The 18,287-nt window shown below is 42.2% G+C and overlaps 1 long non-coding RNA gene across 1 annotated transcript; it reads left to right on the top strand.

Annotated features, from left to right (window-relative positions):
• Positions 1 to 4,371: 4,371 nt before the first annotated feature.
• Positions 4,372 to 7,383, top strand: LOC120727090. The gene is made up of 3 exons (XR_005694423.1): positions 4,372 to 5,314; positions 6,585 to 6,873; positions 7,283 to 7,383. It is a non-coding gene; the product is annotated as an uncharacterized LOC120727090 (long non-coding RNA).
• The last annotated feature ends 10,904 nt before the right edge of the window (positions 7,384 to 18,287 follow it).

The raw sequence follows: 18,287 nt of genomic DNA, 5'->3' as shown, positions 1-18,287 counted from the left end.
ACTGCAAGTTCCAGTCTCTGGCAGACACACCTGCAAATCATTACTGACCTGCAACTCTTTGCCTTGGCTTTCTGGTGTCCATTTAAAATGGCAGATCGAGGCTTCTCATCGCAGGATTGTTGCATGACTCCCATTTCCCTGGACCCGTCCCAGCCTGTGCTTTCCCAGAAATTTTGACGTGAGTGGTGTGTGGCTCCTGGATTCCTCCCTCCCTCCTGCACATTTTTGTATATAGAACTGGGTGTGTGTTTCGGTTGTAAATAAACTGTTAAATGTTTCTTGACTCCCACACCTGAGTCTGCATCCACCGCTGTAACAATTCTGTTATTGTGAATACGTTTAATGTTACGTCTAGGCTTCTTCTCAAGCAGTGGCGGTCCTAGCCTCTTTGGCGCCCCGGGCGAACACTCCCTCTGGCGCCCCCCCACCACACACACACACACACACACGTAAAACATATTAAGGATTGTACATTGACATAAAACTGTTGTCGGAATCATACTGAATTTCACCAGAGAAACACACACACACACACACATATGAAGAGAGAGGGAGAGAGTATGCATAGTATGCAAACAGCTACCAAACAGCCATCATAATTCGTCATACAATGAGCACAGAACAAATCAACAATTGACAATGACTAATTAATATTAAAATCTACAACATGATGTATTGTTTGGAGTTTAGTCTGTTACTGTTACTATTTTTACCATTTCTTTTTGGAGCAACTGAAATCCACATTATTTCCTTAGGGATTAATAAAGTATTCTGATTCTGATTCTGATTGTTCCAGGATGACCTGCCATTATCCAATGACACATCTATTTTTTCTAAACTGAGCACCTGATGGCTTTGACCTTTTCTTGTCCATCTTCCTTTGGTTTTAATTTTGCACTCCAGTATGAACACCCATCCCTCAACCCGAGGATCGCCACAACATAACCTACCAACCACCCTAGTTCACTTTGTCTAAGGTGTATTTCTGGGATTTCACACAACCCAGGATTCAAATCATGAATACATAATGGGCTTGGATTTACAACATTATGAATGAAATGTGCTCTATTTGGGAGCAGCCGGCCCCCCTCCCCTTTCGACGGGTTGTGTGTGAGACTTTAAATCATCAAACTGTAAATTATAAATGTTAAATTGTGTTGATCCCTTTAGCCCTAGTCCTAAAGTGTATATTTATTCTTACTCTTCTTATATTTATTGTTTGTTTACTTGCACTGCTGTAACTGGAGCCTCGGTTGGAGCAATTTGTCCCCCCGGTTCAAATCACAGACAAACGGTATCCCACAGTTGCTTATGTTTTTAAACTAGTGCTGTCAATGTTGGCGCGTTAGGATCATCACTATTAACGCAATTAACATTTTTAATGCACTCAACCTGTCTAGAGCACAGAATGAACAAACTTCGGACAAACTGCCCGAAATGCATTGACAGAGACATTGCAGGGATTTTGAGTCAGTCTGCACTCCAGATGAGTTAATTGTTAATCGTGTTAGTCATGATGACAGCGTTAGCACGCTTAAGATAAGAGAGATAAGAATTTATTGGTACCACGGTGGGGAAATATTTTTGTTACCTCAGCTCAGGTACAGATAGCAGAAGGAAAATACAAAAAGTAAGAATAAATAAAGTACAAACGAATATGAAATAAGTAGGATAATACACTATATACAATGGTAGCATACACAGTATGTGATTATGGATATGGTTGTGGAAATATACAAGACAAACTATAAACTATATAGTTATAACATAAATATTCTACCCCTACTATTCCTATGTAAGTAATAGATATCTAAGTATAGACATGTACTCGCACACACGTACACACTAAATATATATATATGTATACATAGACATCAGTGTAGGGACTAACGCGTTATTAAGTAACGCGTTACAGTAACTACGTTATTTTTGTGGTAACGAGCACGGTAACTAGTTATTATGCCAAAATCAGGAACGCGTTAATCGTTACTGGGATTTAGATAGGGTCGTTATTCGTTACTTCGTGTGGTGGCTATCGCGGAGCTTCCACAGATTCAGTAACATTAGCAAGTGGTGGAGGCCAGTAGGTGGATGAGGGAAAGGGTGAGGCGGTCGCTGTCCGATCAATGATCAGCTGATCGGCTTTTCTGTCGGAAGTCCCGTCTCTCTTGTTTGTTTATCGCCCGCTTTGCGCCAGAAAGAAGAGACCAGCGTTAAACAAAGAAAGAAATGACAAGCAACAGGGGTGGGTAAAGGGTGCAGCATCGGAAGGGAATGAGTGTCAAAGGCATTTGGAAAGGGAGGGGGGATGAGTGTGGGCATATCAATGTATAGGTATGTGTGTGCGTGTCCAGAGTTCAGCTGAGAAAGTGTCCTTTGCCCTGCTAGGCTGAGTAAACAGTCTTCCAGCCAACCCAGGTGGCCTTGTAGGGAATGGGAAGGAACAGACTAAACACAGTCGTTGGATATCTGGTGAGAGGGAAACATGAAGATGAAACCAAGAGATGTCCTTACTGAATCATCAGAGCTGAACAGGTGATGGAGAAACAGGTTTACCTTTTAGGTGACATGAATGACTTGAAGGGAAGTTATGAACTGTTTCTGAGAGACAAATAACACCAGGATCCTTTTTTTAACGTAGCTGACAGCTGGTAACTGTGCAGGGGCGGGTCTAGCAAAGTTTTGCCAGGGGGGCCAGGTAGGGCATTAACAGGGAGAGGGGGGCACAAAGAAATACTTTTCTTTCTTATTCTCATTTAAAATATCTAGCTTTTAAAAAATAATTATCTGAATCTTACAACAATCTTAGATTGATGCATATATACCATCAAAACAGTGTACATCACTGTCACAACAGCATTTGTTTTCATTCAAAGGCTTTATGATTTTTCCTATAATGGTGGGCTGGTCTCTAGTCAAAATGCCCGGGCCGATTTTTTGTCCCAGTTCAGCCCTGTATGCAGCTCATCTGCAGTCTGGAGTTACCTACATCTTCCTACTCAGAAGGCAGAATTTCTGAGTTCTGAGTACAACCGAAAGCACCATGACTGCAGTTTTCGTGTTGGATGTAAAAAGCGCACGTGAAGTAGGCTAGAATCATGGTGGCGGTCAATGACGGTCCAGGCATGGGATTTCTCTCATGGAAATATGCACATTATTCTTTCCTTTCTGCTGGTAGGTGGCACAGTGCACTTGTGGCAAGTAAGCAAGCTAGAAGACTGGCAGTATCCAGTTACGGAAGCAACACATTAACAAGAGAATTCTGAGTAAAACCAAAGTTACTTTCCTGAGTAACTAGTTACCTTGAAAGTAACGAGTAACTTGAAGCAACTGAGTTACTTTTGATAGAAGTAACTAGTAATGTAACTAAGTTACTAATTTAAAGTAACTTACCCAGCACTGATATACTTAACATCTATACCTGCACACGTCCATACACATAGAAGGTGCATTATGCATGACGTGGTGACCGTGGATGTCCACAGTGTCCAGTGACATAACATTGTGATTGAGGAGTTATAGAGACTAACTGCTGTTGGGATGAATGATCTGCGAAAGCGCTCCTTCCTGCAGCGAGGGTGTTTCAGTCTCTGACTAAAGGAGCTGCTCAGCACACTCAGACTCATGCAGAGGGTGATGTGGGTTGTTCATGATGTCAGCTTTACTAACATACTCCTCTCGCCCACCATTTTCACAGACTGCAGAGGACATCCCAACACAGAGCTAGACCTGTTTGACCAGTTTGTCAATCCTGCTCCTGTCCCTGTCTGTGCGTCCGCTCCCCCAGCAGGCCACTGCATAGAAAAAGGCAGATGCTACCACAGTGTGATAGAATGTCCTTAACAGAGTCCTGCAGACTCCAAAGGACGGAGTCAGCTCTGACCTTATACAGGAGGTCTGTATTTGTAGTCCAGTCCAGTTTATTGTTGAGGTGAATACCCAGGTACTTGTAAGAGTCCATTATTTCAATGTCTTTTCCTTGGATGTTCACCAGTGTTGTAGGGGGTGACTTCCTCCTTAAGTCTATGACCATCTCCTTTGTCTTGCTGGTGTTGATTTGGAGTGCATTGGTCTCACACCAGCCAACAAAGTAAATGGTAAATGGACTGGTTCTTATATAGTGCTTTATGAGCACTCAAAGCGCTTTACACAACTAATTCATTCACCCAATCGCACCCATTCACACAAGCACTTTTTGTATTGCAGATTATGTATCAGAATTTCAGGAGCAGGACCACGCCTCCAAACACGCCCCTTCTGGCTGTCATCTATATAGGTCCCCCTAGTTCTGCAAGATGATTGTTTACGTGCCCCACCCTCCCTCCCTCTTCTCCATTCTTCAACATCTTCACTTCTATTTAGTACATGGGGATCTGCCAGGCCCGGAAGCCATTGCCAGTCCCCTTCGAGGCCTTCCCCAAACCGCAGCTCAATTCATGTCAAAGTATTCACTTTTTCCTACTTAAAACGCTGTTAAACTTAAATGAGGACGTGGGCCCAGATAGTGAAACTGTTAAGTGTTTACTGTCTAACATTCATAAACATCATACCCCGATGGATGCATCGGAAAGCAACATGGGTTTAGTATCTTGCCCAAGGATATTTGGCATGCAGACGGGTTGAGAACCACCAACCTTCCAGTTAGTAGCTGACCTGCTCTACAACCTGAGCTACAGCCACCCCAAGCCACCAATATTAACTGTGTCCTTCTTCCCTCAAAATGGAAGTGTTTGTGCCTGCAACAAATCTTTAATAGAATATGACCCATGAACTTAGTGAACTTACAAAATAATCTCCTGAGCCCTTTTTATCACCCACAAACAATATCTCAGAGCATACATTCAACTGGTGGAAGGTAAATGTTAACTTTTATATTTTAAAAATGGATGATTTCTATTTCAGTTACACTTAAAAGTTGGTCTGTTGGTCCTCCAGCCGAGTCTCTCATTCAGGTGAATGTCCAAGCAAGACACCTGCATTCTCACATTTCACACATGAGGTCAATAGAATAGGGAGTGTGTGTGTTTTGGATGAAATATGTCTCACAGTTGCAAAGAAAAAAATCATTTTTGAACCCTTTAAACTCCACTGACTTTCAGGTCAAATTGACCTGAAGGTTATCTATGTAATACAACAAACCTATTTGTCACTGACAGGTACTACAATGGGGTCAAAGTTCTATAACTGATATGAGGAAGTTACATTTCCAAATTGCAATCTGCCTATAGCGAGAAGAAAAATATCAGATTCTGACTGCAGGATATGTCCCACCAGTCTCTTCCAGATTAAACAATCGGATTTAATCTTTCGTCAGGTAAGAGAGAAGTCATTGTTAGTTTGTAAAAAAAATGTTCTGCAGATTTTATTTTTAATCACTCATTAATTTAAATGACCATTGAGATAACACAGCACAATTGCATTAGTCAACTTCTATCACGCATATTATGAAAAAGTGATTCTTGATCAGTGGGCCTGAGGCACATTGAAATGAATACTCTTTAGCACCAAAGAACATAGGGTTGCAAAATATTAAAATAACAGGACTGTTGCATTGCTACCAGTTGGCTGGTACAGCATGTTATTTTTAGGAAACAAAAGCTCACTCACAGCAATGAGGAAGAGAATCAGAGAGAAATTACAATATGTTTTCTATTATGAAATTATGTTATGCACACAGTGCATACAGGGCCAGGCTGGGACACACATACTGTAGCAGTCGCAATGTAAGGTGAAGGGGACCAAACATGGAAAAACAACCACACGAGCCTTCAGACATCTTTCAGAGCACTGAATATATTTCATATACAGATACAGAGGTTTAACACTCTCAACAGCAACACATCTAAAGATGAATATGAATTTGTGAAAGATGAATTTCTCCCCTAGTAATTATGTCCCTCCATCTGCTTTCTTACCATGGTAATTTCACCTTCCTTTGTCTATTCCTCACTTCTCCACAGCTCGTGCTAGCACCAGAATTTGACACAGTTTGCTGCATCTCTTTTTTAGTTTTTATTCTCTTTCTGCTTTTCAGCACCACTTTTTCCACACTAAAAAATTTCCAGTAGCTGTGTGAGTGCACAGAAAAGGTCAGAGAGGAGACTTTAGTGGGTGACCCAGTGTAATGAAAATTAACCAATGACTGGTGCACAGTGGGGCTGCAGGCTGGCCCATGGGCCCAAAGGTATACTGGCCCACTGGAAAAATGCCAAGTATGCCAGACTACCATTCTAGCCCTGAGTGCACATAAATGATGTGTAACTGTGGCTGAGTTTAGGCATGGCAGTAAATAACAGTAATATCCTATAATTCACAGTAGTGTGGAGTAGTGATGTGCAGTGTCTACTGATTTTCATTCTGATCTGATACCAAGTAAGTTCAGGCTGGTATTGACAAGTCTGATCTGTACTGATACTTAAAAAAAAAAAAAAAAAAAAAAGTAAAATAAATATCCACATCACTAGTATGGACTGATTTTAACAAAGTTGTAGTCTATCATTAAAATGATTTGTCTTGTTTGTGGCAAACATATGGTTGATGTATTGCCACATTGTTAAATCCTGTGCTTTTTAATGTATCCACAGACACAACTAAATCCAAGAACATCAAAGTGCGAAGATGCTTCCCTTGAAGATGAAACTCTTCATCCTATTTTTCTTAATTTTTGCCACAGTCATCGGAATGTTTTATGGAAATTCATACATTTTGACTGTATACCAGCATTCCTTCTTCTATCGCAATACAAGTCTTTGTGCCTGTGACAAATGTTTAATGGAATACGATCCATGGCTTAGTGAGCTTATGGAAGCATCTCCTGAGCCCTTTTTGTCAGCCACAAACAATATATCAGAGGATATTTTTAACTGGTGGAAGGTAAATATGAAAACGTAATAAATACATTTTAAAAATAAGGATATGCTGTAATATGCAAGTTTTTTCCTATATCGTCATTAGTTATTTCAGGTACTCATGATTGTGTCAGATACTGATAATATATAGAGATAAATAAGGTATCCAATTATGTAACTTTTTTTAGACTGAAACATTTAGGGAATTTTCACTATTTTAGAACATGGAATACATTTGTCAAATATTTGCAATGCAGTAAGCACTGTAGTAATAGGACATTAAATGTGGATTTAAATAATGCAAATTTTATGACCTTATCAACAATCCTACATATGACATTAGAATTTCAATACTTTCAGACTAATCAGTTGTTACATATAGGTATTGAAGCCAGCAATTTAATAACCATAGTCTTGCTTTTGTTTCATGTCAGCGAATACAACGGGACAAACGCAAATATACTTTCTACAATAAAACCGTGGATAAGATGTTTCACATCTTCCCACCCAATGTGGGTTTTACAAGACCCAGCCCTGACCTCTGCAGAACTTGTGCTGTAGTTGGGAATTCTGGTAATCTAATGGGATCATTTTATGGACCTCTGATAGATTTTCACGATATTGTCATAAGGTAATGTTTACATAACTCCACAGGCAGTTTATCATGCAGTAATCTATATATACGTATGTGTATGTATGTACAATAAATCCTAATAAATAACATGTGTGGTAAATCCTGTTCTAGAATGAACCGTGGCCCTACCAAAGGTTTTGAAAGAGATGTAGGAACCAAAACAACACATCATGTGATGTATCCACACAGTTCTACCAGTTTGGACAACACCACTTACCTTGTTCTGTTCCCATTCAAAACCTATGATTTAGAGTGGCTCATCCAATCCTTCACTCAAAGGTATGTGCAGTTCAAAGTTAATACCAGTGTTTTTCTATTTGGATAAAAATTAGTTTCAATGGTCTTTGACAAAAAGAGTAATAAATGGTAGCAAAAACAAGATTGGACAAGTTAAAAAAAAGGTGATTTTCTGACAGATAGATGTATCATATCATTTCCTGCGGAAATGGAGCTAAACGAATCTGTTAGAGGCAGTAAGATAAAATGAAACAACATTTATCTCATGCTGGTCAAATTTAGTTGTCATATCAGTGCAATAGAACCACCTAAAAACAGTGAATTTGAACATAAAAAGAGATAAAGTAAATCTGAGAGTTAAAAACACTGAGAAGTGTCCACTGCATTTTATTTTTTGGATATATGGTGTTTTACACATTTTCTTTTCCCAGTGATCTCTGTCGCTCCCTTCCCTATTCCAACCTATTTGTGAACCATTCAGCATTACTGAATTTCCTGGAGGAAACCACCCGAGGGATTAATAAAGTTTCATCTAATCTAATCATACAACTCATGCATACAGGAGCAGGGTAATATTCCTAGAACTAGAACCAAACAAGGTGAGGCAGCATTTACTGTTCATGCATCTCTATTGTAGCATAAACTCCCCTCACACTTGCAGCGTGCAAAATCTATTAGTTAATTTAAATCAGGATTTAAAACTGTTTTTTGTTTGTTTTGCTTTTACGTGAAGTATAAATTCTAGCGCTGTCAGTATTTATCTTGTAAAAATGATGTTAACGCCATAACCGCATTAATCGGCAAATCTCCGTTAGCGAGTTGGGCTTACATAAGTTGGCTTGCGTTGGGCTACACGGCGTCAACGCATTAGCGCAGTTAGCTCCTTAACACGTTACCGCCGTGCAGCCCCACGCATGGGGCAATCCGCGTTAACTCGCTAATGGAGAATGCCGCATTAATGCGGTTATGGCGTTGACATCCTTTTAATGAGATTAATGCTGACAGCACTAATAAATTCTATTATAATTATTGTATTTTTGCTTAGTCCTAATGCTTTCCTCATTTTGTGTTTGTAAAGCACATAGAATTACTTTTGTATGAAAGGTGCTACAGTAGTTTGACTTTGACAGTTCATACATGTTCAGTGACATGCAGTTAAGGTTTTGGAGAACAGGATGGAAGCATGTTGGTGAAAACACTTTCTGTATGCTGTATGATAGAAAGGGGACAGAGGGGGGAATGCCTCCCCTGCACCCTGGTGACACACCTTTACCCCAAGGCCCTGCATGTGTGGGTGATTGTGGTGGAGCGGGAAGAGGGAGGCAGCTGGAGATGGGGAGGGAAGGAAGGGAGGGGCAAGTGGCTGGCGCCAGCTCTCCCGCTAACCCCAGTAGGCACCCCCACTCTGCAACCCACCAGGGCAAGGTGGCCCAGGCCCATCCGCACCGGGGCCCAGTTCACCAGCGCCGCCCGGCCCCACAGAGCTCAGGGACAGCCCACCCGACCCCACCACAGAGAAAACTGCACCCACCCTGTCATCCACTCATCTTCCAGACTACACAAGACAATAGACGCCCAGGCTGAGATCTTCCTCCACCTCTCCTGTATCTCCCCTCCTGCAGAGTGAGTTCGCGGAGAGAGGAGACCTCCTGCAAGATGTAACAGCCTCCCCCACCAGTTGAAGACCCCCCCAGGTGGCTCGATGCACTGGCGGCACCCTGCACCAGGGCTGAGGCCCCATACACCCACCCACCCACAACCCCAGCGACACACCAACCAGGACCCAAGCGCCCAAGGCACAGCCAGGGCCCCAGCCCAGAGACGGAGCACCCCCAGAACCCCATGCCCGCCCCGGACCCACCCTGGGGCAGCCAGGCTACCAGGTCAGTAACCCACGTCCGTCAGCACATACCCTCCCCTAGCCCCGCTGCATGCAGCCACGAGGAAGCCATCACCTAAGAGCCAACAGAGCCCTTAACAGGCCCTGACCGCAACCCCGGGTTGAGCCCTCCAAGGAAGATGCTCCTGGGGAACCCCCCGACGCCCCAAGCCTGTCCCTACCCCCACACCAATCACACCAGCGAAGGTGGGACCAAACTATGACCCCCCACCCCCACTAGGTGTTGAAGCTGATCAAAGGAGCCCAGAGCAATTGATCTGATGTGGTGGCAGAGGCTGCATCAAGACTAATGTAATCTATTAGATAATTTCTATATTGGTTAGAATTAAGATTATTCTTATTTTTCCAGTTCATGAGGACTTTTTTCTTGGCTATGCATAGGGCAGTGAAAACCATATGGGCTATATTCTTTTCTGTAGTGACATAATCTAAGCTGCCCAACAAACACACTAAAGGGGAAGTTGGGATGTTACATTTCAGACACTTCGATAAGTCTTCACATATCTCGCGCCAAAACTTCTGAACTGGTGGACAGAACCAAAGAGCGTGGATATAATTGTCCGGTGAATTGGTTTGACAGTGTGAGCAGTTGTTGGAAGATGAAAAGCCCATCTTGAACATCCGGTGACCTGTATAGTGTACTGTATGTCGTATTCTGTATTGAATTAACTGAAGACTGGGATTTAAATGAAAGGTTTTTAAGCATATCTGAGACCAGAAGTTTTGGTCTAAGTCAACTGATAAATCTGCTTCCCATTTTGCAATAGGAAGTGATATTGATTCATCTGTTTTAGAAAGCATTCTGTATATTTTGGAAAGTAATTTGGGGGTTTTAAGAGTAAGAAATTGTACCACACTTGATGGTGTTTGTAGTTCAACTTGACCGGGTTTAAATTTATTTTTTACTATGGATTTAATTTGTTGATATTCTAAAAATCTTTTCTTGTTGATCCTATATTGTGTAACTAGTCTGTCAAATGGAATAAATTCTGTTCCTTCTAGTATATGTTCTAAATATTTGATTCCTTTACCACTCCAATCTGAAAAGTTTATCATATTATTGTTTTGTAATATGTCAGGGTTGTTCCAGATAGGTGTACGTTTGCATGGGATTAATGAAGACGCCGTCAATTTTAGAAACTCCCACCATGCTGTCAGAGAAGAGCTGATGTTGATGCTTTTGAAGCATTCATGTCGTTGGATGTTTGAGCTGATAAATGGTAGGTCTGAAATCTCTAGATTATTGCAAAGTGCTTGTTCTATATCTAGCCAAGGTTCGTTTAAGAAGGTATGTTTTAGCCATGCTAAGATAAATTGAAGCCTGTTGGCTAAGAAGTAGTGCTGAAAGTTAGGTAGTTCTAATCCTCCTTTATCCTTGGTCTTTTGTAATGTTTTTAAGCTTATACGTGGGGGTTTATCTTTCCAAAGGAATTTGGACATGTATGAATCTAGAGATCTGAACCAATCTTGTGGTGGCTTAGTTGGGATCATTGAGAATAAATAATTTATTTTTGGTAAGACCATCATTTTTATAGCGGCAACCCTTCCCATGAGTGATATGGGTAGACGTTTCCATCTAGCCAGATTGCCTTCTACTTTCTTTAAAAGTGGGATATGGTTTAATTTAGTTAGATCTGCAAGCTTGGGGGAAACATTAATACCGGCGACCGTGGCTCAGGGGGTTGGAAATCACATCTGTAACCGGAAGGTCGCCGGTTCGATCCCCGGGCTCTCTGTCCTGGTCGTTGTGTCCTTGGGCAAGACACTTTACCCTACTTGCTTACTGGTGTTGGCCAGAGGGGCCGATGGCGCGATATGGCAGCCTCGCTTCTGTCAGTCTGCCCCAGGGCAGCTGTGGCTACAACTGTAGCTTGCCTCCACCAGTGTATGAATGTGAGAGTGAATGAATAGTGGTATTGTAAAGCGCTTTGGGTGCCTTGAAAAGCGCAAAATAAATCCAATCCATTATTATTATTATTAAATATTTTATATTTCCCGATTGCAGTGGTGTAGAAGAGGAATTATGGAGGGAGCAATTAATCGGAAGGACTGTAGATTTTGACCAGTTAATTGAGTAATCTGATATTCTTGCAAAAGAGTTTATCAATGCAATTACCCCAGAGAGATTGGTTTGTGAGTTTTGGAGAAAAAGTAATACATCATCCACATAAAGGCTGATTTTATGTTCCACGTTCTTACCTTTTATGCCCTTAATTACTGAATTCTGTCTAATTGCTGGCGCTGGTGATTCAATAAAAATTGCGAACAGTGAAGGGGAGAGTGGACATCCCTGCCTGGTGCCCCTCAGGAGACAGAGGCTGGGGGATATTTGGTCATTTGTTTTGACACAAGCTGTTGGGGAATTATATAATATTTTTAACCAGTTAATGAATGAGGATCCAAAACCAAATTTGTGTAAAGTTGCAAATAGAAATTTCCAGTTAACTCTGTCAAATGCTTTTTCTGCATCTAAAGAAAATATTGTAGTTCGATGTTTTTACTGTATGAGTAGTCTATCAAATTAAGTAATCTACATGTATTGTTGATGAGTGCCTACCTTTTAGGAAACCAGTTTGGTCAGGATGAATTAAGAGGGGGGTTATTTTCTCTAATCTCTTTGAGAGAGCTTTGCAGATTATTTTAAGGTCTACATTTATAAGGGATATTGGGCGATAGCTTGAGGGATATACATGGTCTTTGCCTGTGTTGTATGTTCACCAGTATGATAATGATGAAGCAGTAATCTCAGTTAACGTGGTTTTATTAACCAGCACAGCAGCAGAGAACTTACATGCTTGGATTCAATAACGGAATGGCGCCTATACCACTCAAAACATACACACACACACCTACACGGAGGTACGGCAGGCGGATTAGGACAAAATACCAAACTAACAGCAGGTTATCTACATCCCCCTTCTTTAGTACATCCCCAACCGGACATAAAGTTTAATGCATACTGAATAATAATAATCACAGCATAAAAGGTGACATACGCTGACCCTTAGGAATATTTAAATTTGCAACCAGATGGAAGAAATAAACATGACAAGAATATCATTTTGCTGTATAAAGTTAAATATGATTACTACTGAAAATCACCTCAAACAGAATTTAACTTGAAACATTGACATCAGTTACTGTTGGCTCAAACATCAAACCTGAAAATGTTCTGTGTTTTAACTAGTACCCAATTAATCCCTATATCTTGGATTTGGTTTGCACACACGACCAAAGCGTGTCCTGTAAACACCATCACTCTTGGAAGGTCTTGGAGAATGCAAAACATCAGAAGAGCTCTCAACATGAGTGCTGTCTTTAAACTGTTCTACATCATTGTTTTCACCCACAACCTGCAGTCCATCATAATGATGATGATCAGTGTCTTTCTGAACAGTAACAGGCTCAGACACAGGCAATATGTGTCTGCGATTTCTCCTGTAAGTGTTTCCATCTGACTGTACCAGGTAGGATCTAGGTTCTTTACAAAGTTCCTTCACCACACCTGTGCGGTCATAACCCTGTGGGGTCTGTAACCTCACAACTTGTCCTTCGTTGAGAGGTGGAAGTGGTCGGCTGGATCTGTCATAACAGACCTTCTGAGTCAGTCTCTTGTTGAGTAGTTGGGCTTTCACTCTCTCAGATTCAAGGTGTTGTGGTTCGAGCAGTTTCGTTGTGATTGGGAGCGTGGTTCGAGTCTGTCTGGATAGAAGTCGTTCTGCAGAGGAACCCAGGTTCACATCACGTGGAACATTCCTGAGGTTCAGCAGGTTGAGAAATACATCAGTGCCATCTCTGTGTGATTTCTCCATCAGCTGTTTAGCACTGCGCACTGCTCTCTCAGCAAGCCCATTGGATTGAGGATACCCTGGACTGCTGGTGACATGTTGAAAGTCCCACTGTGAAGCGAAGTCTTTGAAACGCTGGCTTGTAAACTGCCTGCCATTGTCTGAGATCAGAGTGTGTGGAGCACCATGAACTGAGAAGTGTCTTTTCAGCTTTTTGATGACTGTCGCTGATGTCAAATCCTTTAGCAGGTCAAGTTCAAACCAGCCTGAGTATGAGTCGACTACTACTAAATAGTGCTGACAGTGCCACTCAAAGATATCTGTAGCCACAGTTGACCAAGGAAGCTCTGGAACTTCATGCAGATGAAGGGGCTCTTTTTGTTGATGAGGTTTAGTGCTGTTACACACCGAGCAGGAAGTAACTGTTTGTTCAATATCTCTTGACATGAACGGCCAGAAGACGATCCCCCGTGCTCTCCGCTTGGTAGCTTCTACGCCGGGATGTCCTCTGTGCATGATGGTGATGTAGTCTCCTTGCAGTGATTTTGGGATCACAGCTTTGGAACCTTTAAGAATGATGCCATCATCCACAATCAGCTCATCCCTGAAAGGAAAATATGGATGAACTGCTGTGGGAAGGTTGTGGAGTCGTTGTGGCCAACCATGTTTGATGAACGAGCTGAGCGCTTGCAGTGTCTCATCCTCAGCTGTGTGTCCTTTAAGTTCCTCCAGGCGTGAAGAAGAGATGCAGCTCACCGTCATGACATCAAAGTTGTCCTCTTCTTCAGGCTGCTGGAAAGTGGAGCTGTTGGGAGCACGAGACAGTGTGTCAGCCAGATACATGTGTTTTCCACGTTTATATGTGAGGGTGATGTTGTATTTTTGGAGCCTTAACAACATCCTCTGTAATCTGGCTGGTGCAGCGTGAATAGGTTTCTTTAGTATGGTGACCAGTGGCTGATGGTCTGTTTCTACGACCACAGGCTTGCCATAAATGTAGTCATGAAACTTTGTACATGCGAAAACAACAGCCAGCAGCTCCTTTTCTATCTGAGCATATCTGGTTTCAGTGTCTGTCAGAGTACGTGAAGCATATGCCACAGGTCGCCCTTCCTGTAAGCAAGCTGCACCAAGACCATACTGTGATGCATCGCACGTTAGTGTCACAGGTTTGCTGACATCATAATATGACAGAACAGGTGGATTAGACATGTGCTCTTTAAGTGCTTCGAACGCAGTCTGATGCTGTGTGTCCCACATCCACTCGCTGTCCTTGTGTGTGAGCTGTCGCAGAGGAGCTGACAGATGGCTGAAGTTTGGAATGAATTTTCCAAGATAATTGACCATCCTCTGCAGGGCTTGGACATCTGTTGGAACTGGCATCTCTCTGATTGCGGCTGTTTTGGAAGGGTCTGCTTTAAGCCCCTCGCTTGTGAAAATGTGTCCGACATAACTGACCTGATTCAGCCGGAATTTGCACTTTAATGGGTTTAGTCGCAGGTTTACTTCTCTGGCACGATCAAGGACTTTTCTCAGGTTGTCATCATGTTCTTTCATGGTTCTTCCGCCGATGAGTATATCATCAACAATGATGGCACATGGATACCCAGCGAATATCTGCTCCATGGCTCTCTGAAACACCTCGCTGGCAGCGTTAAGACCAAAAGGCATTCTGAGGAACCTGAAACGACCAAAACAAGTGCTGAAGGTGGTTAGCATGGATGATTTTTGATCCAATGACACCTGCCAAAAAGAGTTCTTAGCATCCAAAACAGAGAACACAGTAGCATTTGACATTATTGCAGCCACTTCTTCTACTGTGCGCATGGGATGGTGTGGTCTTTTCAGAGCAGTGTTTAAATCTCGAGGATTTATGCATATCCTGATTTCATCTTTGCCCTTCTTGTTGGTGGCTACCATGGAAGACACCCAGTCCGTCGGCTCTGAGACGGGAGTAATGACGCCTAATTTCTCCATCCTGACCAGCTCTGCCTTGACCCTGTCTTTCGTGGCCAAAGGGATGCGATGTGCTGGGCGAACAACTGGTTTCACATCTGGGTTCAGTGTCATGCGATAGGTGACTGGCAACCTCCCAAGCTCATCAGAAAATAAGTCGCTGTATTCTGTGATAAGCTGTTGTGACAGGTCGTCTGCAGACATGCTCAATTGGTGGACGTCATTGCTGAATGATACAAGTCCCATTTCTCTGCATGCACATAGTCCAAGTATTGGCTGAACATCTTCATTAATAACAAAGAATGATAGCACATGTGGCTGCCCATGCAGAAAACACTGCAGCTTAATTACACCTGAGGTTTGAATCTTGCTGCCTCCAAATGCTACTAGGTTAACGGACTTGGGGTGTGCTTTCATTTGTTTATCTGCTCTTATAATGTTAACCGTTTTCTTGGGAAGCACATTACATTTAGCACCTGTGTCCACCTTCATTTCAACAGGAATCCCATTAATCTGCACGGTGACAAAAACTTCCTCTTTGTGTTCCACATGCACATCAGTCGCATGGATTGCATATTGCAGATTTACACCATCAACGTAGAATGTGTCATCTCCGCTGTCATCAGCTTGGTCTGGTTCCACATGATGAACTGACTTTCTGTGTCTTGCTACGTTTTGGGTAGGCCGAACAGCTCTGCACCGTTTCTTAAAATGATTCCACTTTTTGCATGCATGACACTGCTGCCCAAAAGCTGGACATTTGCTCTTTTTTGCAGCATGAGCACCCCCACAGTTAGTACAGTTAGTGACATGCTGTGTTTCAGACCTGTCTCCTTGTATTTTCTTTTTATCTCCTCTGTGCTTTCTTGTAAATGTGGGCTGGAGCACATCAACATTTGATGCAGATTGTTGAGGAAAAGCAAGTGTTTTATTATGCTCTTCAGTCATTTCATGAATCTGGCAGACAGATATGGCTTTTGCTAGCGTTAAATCACTATCACGCAGTAGCACTTTCCTTAAATTGTCATTGTTGATGCCACAAACTAGTCTGTCTCTTATTAGTTCTTCACTCAGATCACCAAATCTGCAGCTTTTTGCTTTAATCCGTAAATCACTTACATAGGATTCAACAGTCTCGCCAGTCCTCTGATTCCGCGTGTTGAACTTGTGTCTTTCCATCGTGACATTGGTTTGAGGGCTGCACATTTCTCTGAATTTCCTTTTGAGGCACTCAGGATCCTCCTTCGATTCTGCAGGAATGAGGACTCGTCCTCCATCGCCGGGCTCTCTCACTTCTGGCGCGTAAACAAAAGACCGCTCCCGTTCTATAGTTTCGGGACCTGCTAAGTTGAGCAATATGTAGGCTTGTGTGCGCGCTGGCTTGTCAGAGTGTGCCGCCGCTATAAAAATGTCATACTCTTGCTCAAAAATGCGCCAATTTTCAGCAACATTACCATCGAAAACAAGCGGGTCGGGCCTCCTGAATCCTTCCGCCATGTTGTCTGCAGTCCGGATACAAAAAACTCACCCACAAAATAGACTTGAGACGGGGGAAAAAACACCGTCAACTACGAAGTACGTGTTCCGTCGCTTCTGACACCATGTTGTATGTTCACCAGTATGATAATGATGAAGCAGTAATCTCAGTTAACGTGGTTTTATTAACCAGCACAGCAGCAGAGAACTTACATGCTTGGATTCAATAACGGAATGGCGCCTATACCACTCAAAACATACACACACACACCTACACGGAGGTACGGCAGGCGGATTAGGACAAAATACCAAACTAACAGCAGGTTATCTACAGCCTGGTTTTAGCAGGAGATTAATGTTTGCAGAATTTATATTTGATGGAAGTCTGCCCTTTTCTTTGATTTCCAACAACGTTCTGTAAAAAAACTGGTGCTAGAATCGTCCAGAATTCTTTGTAGAATTCTGCAGGAAAGCCGTCTGGACCTGGAGCCTTATTATTGGGCATGCTTATCAGGGCTTGGATAAGCATGCCCAATAATAAGGCTGGAGTTCACCTGGTGTCAGTGGCGAATCCAGTGCCATTGCTTGAGTGTCTAATAATCTTGGAAGAGTTATGTTGTCCAAAAACTGATCAATTTCATTTTTAGATGGGTTTATTTGTGGTGAATACAACGTTTTATAGAAATCCATGAAAATGTTGTTTATTTTTTTCAGGTCATATATTGTGTTCCCAGATAAATCATGAACAGCACATATAGATGTTTTTTCTTAATTCATTTTTAGCTGGTTCGCTAGAAATTGACTGAGTTTATTACCATGTTCATAATTTTGTAAGTGTAGTCTTTGTACTAAGAATTTTTTTTTTTTTTTTATTAATTATCTCATTTAATTCTAGTTTTGTTTTACGTATTTTGTTCAATGTTTCCTGATCTTGTTTTCCTCTTTCTTTTTATGTGATGAGAAAGAAATAATTTTCCTTGCTTCCCATAGAACAGAAGCTGATGTTCCGGGAGTGTCATTAAGTCTAAATATAGAGTCCATTCTTTTTTAAAATATTTAATAAAGTCTTCATCTTTAAGCAGTGATGTATTAAATCTCCAGTTTTTACTTGGCGTAGTATTATTCTTGTGCACTACTCTGTGTTCACACCGAACGCGATGGACGCGAATAGAGCGTCAGGTTTACATGTAAAGTCAATGAAAAGGCGCGATGACACGCGATTGCGGGTCCCATGAAAATTCGGAAGCAGATTTGCGTCGCGAAAACGCATAAACACGTGAAACGCGCGTCAGTGTAGCGCGTCTGGCGCGTTTGACGCGCGAATAAAACCACGCGCGTCAGTTTTTGTGTTGCATTTTGTGCATACGCGCGTTTCGCGTCTACCGCTCGAGTTGGAAAAATCTGAACTCCAGCGTCAAATCGCGCCGCGACAACCAATCAGGAGCTTG

This window comes from Simochromis diagramma, unplaced genomic scaffold (assembly GCF_900408965.1).
Source record: "Simochromis diagramma unplaced genomic scaffold, fSimDia1.1 OVJJ01000753.1, whole genome shotgun sequence".
NCBI classification, from domain to species: Eukaryota; Metazoa; Chordata; class Actinopteri; order Cichliformes; family Cichlidae; genus Simochromis; species Simochromis diagramma.
This window is presented reverse-complemented; position numbering and strand designations above follow the sequence as displayed.